Source organism: Heptranchias perlo, unplaced genomic scaffold (assembly GCF_035084215.1).
Source record: "Heptranchias perlo isolate sHepPer1 unplaced genomic scaffold, sHepPer1.hap1 HAP1_SCAFFOLD_52, whole genome shotgun sequence".
Classification (NCBI taxonomy): domain Eukaryota; kingdom Metazoa; phylum Chordata; class Chondrichthyes; order Hexanchiformes; family Hexanchidae; genus Heptranchias; species Heptranchias perlo.
Genome location: NW_027139537.1, coordinates 8,201,288 through 8,208,538, shown reverse-complemented (window position 1 = coordinate 8,208,538; position 7,251 = coordinate 8,201,288). Strand labels below are relative to the sequence as shown.

The 7,251-nt window shown below is 44.8% G+C and overlaps 1 non-coding gene and 1 pseudogene across 1 annotated transcript; one reads left to right on the top strand and one right to left on the bottom strand.

Moving 5' to 3' along the window:
* Positions 1 to 879: 879 nt before the first annotated feature.
* On the bottom strand, positions 880 to 951 carry trnar-ucu (transfer RNA arginine (anticodon UCU)). The gene has a single exon. It is a non-coding gene; the product is annotated as a tRNA-Arg (tRNA).
* A 598-nt stretch (positions 952 to 1,549) lies between these two features.
* On the top strand, positions 1,550 to 1,936 carry LOC137314542 (histone H2A-like; annotated as a pseudogene).
* The last annotated feature ends 5,315 nt before the right edge of the window (positions 1,937 to 7,251 follow it).

Below are 7,251 nucleotides of genomic sequence, written 5' to 3'. Positions count from 1 at the left end.
ACTTCCCCACGTTGAACTCCATCTGCCACAGTTTCACCCATTCACTTAACCTATCAATGTCCCTTTGCAAATTTCTGCTCCCATTTACAATGTTAACTCTGCGACCTAAATTGTTGCCGTCAGCACATTTGGAAATAAAGCTCTTTACATAAGAACATAAGAAATAGCAGCAGAATAGGCCATATGGCCCATCGAGCCTGCTCGGCCATTCAATAAGTTCATGGCTGATCTTCGATCTCAACTCCACTTTCCCGCCCGATCCCCATATCCCTTGATTCCCCTGCAGTCCAAAAATCTATCGATCTCAGCTTTGAATATAACTCAACGACTGAGCATCCACAGCCCTCTGGGTTGTAGAGAATTCCAAAGATTCACAATCCTTTGAGTGAAGTAATGTTTCCTCATGTCGGTCCTAAATGGCCGACCCCTTATCTTGAGACTATGAGCTCTAGTTCTTGACTCTCCAGCCAGGGGAATCAGACTCTCAGCATCTACCCTGTCAAGCCGTCCAAGAATCTTATACATTTCAATGCGATCACCTCTCATTCTTCTAAACTCCACCGAATATTGGCCAATTTTACACAATATTTCCTCACACTACAATTGCAGCAAGACCTCCTTACTCTTATATTCCAACACCCTTACAATAAAGGCTAACATATAATTTCCCTTCCTCACTCTCATTAGACCCTTGGCAACTCAGTATTTCCAGCATGTTTTTCCTCGTTTCCTTCTTTCGGGAAAAGAAATGAAGGTTGAAAACATTTTACTATAATTGCACCCGATTATGTTTTGGAAACAATATCCAACTGAACTGCATCAAATTCGATTGTAAACTTCAGAGTTCCTGATGGAAATAAAATAATAAGCACACTTAATTGCGATGGCCGGGAATCGAACCCGGGTCAACTGCTTAGAAGGCAGCTATGCTCACCACTATACCACCATCGCTGAAAATAATCAACAATAAAATAGTTCCCAAACATCAGATCCTGAACAGACACTGCAGGCTGTTGGATTTTGTTCTTCATTTTCACTGGTTTCTGACGGATCCTTTCTCGCTCAGTTGCAGTTCCTGTTTCCGCCCAGTCGATTTCACCAACCCCCAATCAATGGAAATTCCACACCAGCCAGTAATTCTTCACCTGATATCGGACTGAAGAGACAGTCGATACCTGCAATACTTGACCAGCTGGAAATACATTTTACCACAGCTCACATCAGCCATTGAGTAAAGTTAAATAATTCCATTAAATCATTACAGAGACCTGACTACCAACTGGGCAGGAATGGCAGCTTAATATTCAAGTCTATAAGTTCTTTAGAAAGGACAGGGAAATAGGGAAAGGAGGAGGAGCAGCAATATTACTAAAGGACAATATTACAGCAGTTCAAAGATAGAATATCAGTGAGGGTGAGCGGTCAGTGTAAACACTCTGAGAGAGACCCATCACAAGTGCCCCCCACTGTACTCCCCCAGAAGGTATAAGAAGGGCGAGTGCGGGAGGATTTCTTCATTCTTTGTGAAAGTGTTTGTGAGATTGTGGAAATGTCTGGAAGAGGAAAAACCGGCGGTAAAGCTCGGGCCAAGGCCCAGTCTCGCTCATCCCGGGGCGGACTGCAGTTCCCTGTTACCCGTGTTCACAGGCTCCTGCGAAAGGGGAACTATGCTGAACGTGTGGGTGCCGGAGCCCCGGTCTATCTGGCTGCTGTGCATCGAGTATCTGACGGCTGAAATCCTCGAGCTGCCCATCAAAGGGGCCCGGGACAAACAAGAAGACCCGCATCATCCCCAGACACCTGCAGCTGGCCATCCGCAACGACGAGGAGCTCAACAAGCTGCTGGGACGGGTGAACATCGCTCAGGGTGTTGTCTGATATCCAGGCCGTGCTGATGCCGAAGAAAGCCAGCATTGTGAGCTCCAAGAGCAAGTAAACCGGCCAAGGCTTAATCTGATAACCCAAAGGACAGGACCAACCTTATTGAAATCTTTGAAGAAGGAACAGAAAGTGTAGACAAGTTTAATGCAGTAGATGTGATATATTTGGGTTTTCCGAAGGCCTTCTATAATGTACCACATTGTAGACTCATGGCTAAGTTCGGAGCACGTGGAGTCAGGTCAGTTGGGTACAAAATTGAAAGCCGAGAATAGAGGTTAAGGGTCGCTACTCAGAGTGGCAAAACGTGGGAAGTGGAGTTCCAGGTGATGGGACCACTGTTCTTCACAATTTACATTAACGATTTGGATTCGGGAATCGGAAGTACAATTCCAAAATTTGTGGACGACACCAACTTGGGGGATTTAGTTAATACAAAGGAAGAAAGCATCAAAATGCAAGAGGGCATTAATAAACTTGCAGAATGAAGAATCAGGAGGTCACACACTGCTTGGATAATAAGAGTCTAAACGGGATAGAGGAGCAAAGGGATCTAGTGGTACAGATACACAAATTACTAAAAGTAACGACCCAGGTTAATCAGGTCATAAAAAGACAAATCAAACACTAGGATTCATTTCTAGAGGGATAGAGTTGAAAAGCAAAGAAGTCATGTTAAACTTGTATATAACCTTGTTTAGACCAGACTTGGAATACTGCGAACAGGTCTCGTCTCCATATTATAGACATAGGGGCATTGGAGAAGGTGCAAACAAGATTCACAAGGATGATACCAGAAATGAGAGGATATTCTTATCAGGAAAGGCTGAACAGACTGGGTCTCGTTTCACAAGAAAAGAGAAGGCTGAGGGTTGATCTGATCGAGGTTTTTAAGATAATGATAGGGTTTGTTCGGATAGATGTAGAGAAAATGTTTACACTTGTGGGGAGTCCAAAACGTCAGGTAATAAATATAAAATATTCACTAATAAATCAAATAGGGAATTCAGGAGAAATTGCTTTACCCAGAGAGTGGTTAGAATGTGGAACTTGCAACTACGAGGTTGTATCTGAGGCAAATAACAGAGGGACATTTAAGGGGAAGATAGATCAGCACATGAGGGAGAAAGGAATAGAAGGATATGCCGATAGGGTTAGATGAAGTCAGGAAGGAGGAGGCTCATCAGCAGCATAAACGCTGGCATAGATTAGTTGGGCAGAATGGCCTGTTTCTGTGCTGTAGGTTCAATGTAACTCGATGTAAAGGCTCTTTTCAGAGCCACCCTCTGTATCTGTGAAAGGACTGGTGACTGTCTGAAGGGAAACGCTAATATCATGCTACCAGTGTGGCTTTGAGCTGCTTTTGTTTCGTTGTGGACGAGATGAGGAATTAATGGGACTGGAGTCGGGGCAGTGACCACAGTCCGGTACTTTAAACGGTGACTTATAGATCCCAGCCCACACATCACCAGGTTTCTTGTATTTATTTAAACTACTTGCCATGCTGGGCTCGTAAAGAATCACCAGAACTGCTCGACTAACCTTTCTACATCTGTGGAATTCAGCGCTTCGCTCCGTTTCTGTTCTATTTTGTTGGATTATTTACATAACGCATCACACTCACTGGGGAATCACTGAAATGTAATTCTGTACAGAAACAAATAACAGTGAATTGCCTGGTGCCCAGGAGATCAGGAACATGACTCGCCTTTCGTCCTGTTAACGAGTAAACCGTGTTTAGAGTCCACCGACCCGCTTTGGATCCATATGGGGGATTAAACAGAGAAATCGGGAGGGGAGGAGACAGTCAGAGTGACAGAGCGGAGAGTGGCCTCTGATCTTCCAGCTCCACCTCCAGTTCTCTCCATCCGACAGTTTCAAACCGTTTATCGATAATAGAACCGAACCTCAGCGCTCCGCACAAACCCTGACAGACCCGGGCTTCATATTCAAGGATTCCCAAAAACCAGAAGCTTTCAAATAAGCCCCGTTACAATGAGAAATCGTTAATATTCCTGCCTAAATACAGTCCATTCAATAACAAGTCAACTCGGCTCCTCCATTTCAGTCTGTTTCCCTGTTCTATCTCCCCACACATCCCCTCCCAGACGGGTTCAGCGTTTCACAAACACCTTATTGCAGCTTATTTGGAGAATCTCATCTGTTGGGGTTTGAGTTATGACGCGGAGTTTCTCCGCCAGTGTTACCGTCTCACAGAGACTCTCGACCTGAATCTGTGAAAGGATTATGACCATGAACTGGGACTGGAGCCGAAACATCCCCAGTTACAGTGAGGCCCGGCCCGGACATCTCATTCTCTCTATTTTATATCAGACGGTATCCCACTTTCATGTCCAGCAATAGAGAGAGAGAGAGACAGTATCAGTCTTACACTTCCGATCTGTGTCCAAATCACGCTCAATAACAGTATCCACCTTCATATACAGCACCAGAGAGAGAGAGGGAGGCAGACACGGTGAGAGAGACAGAGAGAGCGGTGAGACACAGTGACAGACAGACGTTAACAGTATTAGTTCCAGACTGACCGGTAAAGTGCCGTTTTATCCAGAAAGATCGCGTTGGAGAGACAGAAGATGCAATCTGATCTCTCACTGATATTGTACAAGGGTCAGAAACACTATTAATCCCACACTCAGGGACAGTACAGAGAGGGACAGAAACAATGGGTCACATTTAACCCTCTAATGCCTGTTGTACTATCTGCAGTTTTACAGCTCAGGGCTGTTCGATATTACTCTCAGTGACCTACAGTTTCACTCCGGTTAAATTAATCTGCGACTGTTGCTGCCTGATATTAACCCTACACGGTCCCAGCAAATACACCGACTCCCACTTTCCTCCCATGTTTCTCCAGGATTGGTTTGAGAAATCCTCTCTTCGTCACACATTATAGGGGCCATTAATGAAGAGAATCCATTGGCCGATTTCACAGCCGCTCACTTTATCTCTGAAAGGCTCTTGACCTTCAAAAGACCCCGAGAGAAACAGCAGGGATGGAAACCTCGAGTTTAATAGTTGGAGATTGTAAAGTCAGTCTGGATTCCAGCGTTAGGCACTGGTGGAATCCCATCTGTTTCCCATTCTGGTGCCTGTTCCTGCACTGCCTGTGGACCCCATTCCCTCTGACCTTTCCCCCAGACCCACTTCCTTTGCTCAGACTCGGGATTAATTCCAATTGGGGAAAGTTTCCATCGATTTTTGGATTGGGAATTGTGGGCGCCATTCCCTCAGTGAGCGGAAGAAGATGGTTTAAAACAGCCGGGAATGAAGAGATCACGGCCCCCCGGGGGAAGGGAGCAAAGAGCAGCCTCGTTACAGCAGATCATCGCTCCGGGACCGTGTCCGCAGATGGGCTCAGAGATCGGCATTGAGTCCGGGGGAAGGTCAGGTGGAGTCCGAGGGATGTTTGTAAGAGGCGGATTGGATCAGGAACTGGTCCCGGAACATGGAGTGAGAGGGGGGAAGGGAGAGGTCATTCTCGGACTGTGTGTGGACAGGGTGTGTCCAGGGGACGGGAGAGAGAATGGGAAGAACCTGCTATTAAAATCATTGCTGCTTTCTATCCCCAAACCAGGAGTGAATGGTCTTGGTTTAGTTCCAGTCTCACCCTGTTTATTGTTATTGGACAGTGAAGAGTGGAAACAGAGCCGGACAGTAAGGATGTGGGGAGTTATACAAAGAGCATCTATTGCAGGCATCAGGTGAGAAGTGTCAAGGACACATTTTAAACAGCGGCTGTTTGGTTTCGGTTGAACGGTTAGTCACATGGGAGAGGGGATTAGAAACATGACCTGTACAAAGGTCCCTGCCCCATCGGGTCGTCCCATTCATGGATCAGTGCAGGGGTTGGGCCGTGTCTGGATGACATTAAATTGTTGTAAAACAGCCCAACACACCTGGTGTGCAGAAGCTGAGTGCTGCAGTACTGCAGTGGAGTCAGACACTGACACTGTTTGTATCACTGGATTTCATTTGTGGATATTCAAAATGATCATTAACAGAGATATTAAACTGATCACTTCTGTATTTTCTCCCTCACATGTTCCTGAGCAACAAGAGATCATTTTCTTTCCACAGGCAAACCCTTGAACGATCCAGAATAAATGTGATGCTTCCTCCACCCGATGTGGAGATGCCGGTGATGGACTGGGGTTGACAATTGTAAACAATTTTACAACACCAAGTTATAGTCCAGCAATTTTATTTTAAATTCACAAGCTTTCGGAGATTTTCTCCTTCCTCAGGCAAATGTTTCAAGAGCTCCTTGAAGCCTACGCATTTATACATATTGAACAATACATGGTGTTTACAGACTGCCCCTGCAACTGCCCGTTGCCAAGACACCTCTCTGTCTGAACACGGTGATTGCCTTGGCAACGGGCAGTTGCAGGGGCAGTCTGTAAACACCATGTATTGTTCAATATGTATAAATGCGTAGGCTTCAAGGAGCTCTTGAAACATTTGCCTGAGGAAGGAGAAAATCTCCGAAAGCTTGTGAATTTAAAATAAAATTGCTGGACTATAACTTGGTGTTGTAAAATAGTTTACAATCCTCCACCCGAGGCAGAAGGAACAGTGCAGCCAGCTCCTTCTCACACACAGTAAGTATATTATCACTCACAGAGCACAGAGACACAGACAGGTCATCAGTTCCACAGTCTCAGACAGCAGGAGTAGTCAGTCCCACACTGATCACAATTTCCAGAGACACATTTTCAATCCTACAGTCAAGCAGAGTAGGTGAGGCTGGCACTGTTCCATTTCCCCATAACTCAGACCCGCTGACAGGTCGATACAAAAATCCCAGTCCAAAATCACACGCTCAGAGTGAAAGGCACTGTGTCAATCTCACAACAGAGCAAAATTAGCTACGAATTAAATACCAGATGGAAATCACACATGGTACCCGATTCAAAGGTACAGAATGAATCCCAATAATGTACCCCGAGATTCAAATTGAATACTAGCCCAGAACTCTCACACACATGACTTTAATACATGCAATATCCATTCGAAAAGTGTATCATATGATACAAATTGCACACAAGTCCAAAACTCAGGCAGAGTATCAGAGTGAGAAATATTGAAAGATAGTAAACCTGAGAAACAAATTAGATACCTGTTCAGAATGCACTCGTAGAATGAGATTTAAAGATAGAGTATCAATTCTATTAGTGCAGACTGAGATACACATTACATACCAGTCCAAAAATCTCATACAATATTCGACTGAAAGATACGGTATCAATTCCATTTCTACAGACTGATCTACACATTACATACCAATTCTAAAATGTCACCTTATCAGTTTGAAAGATATATTATCATCCACAACAATACTCACAGAGATCC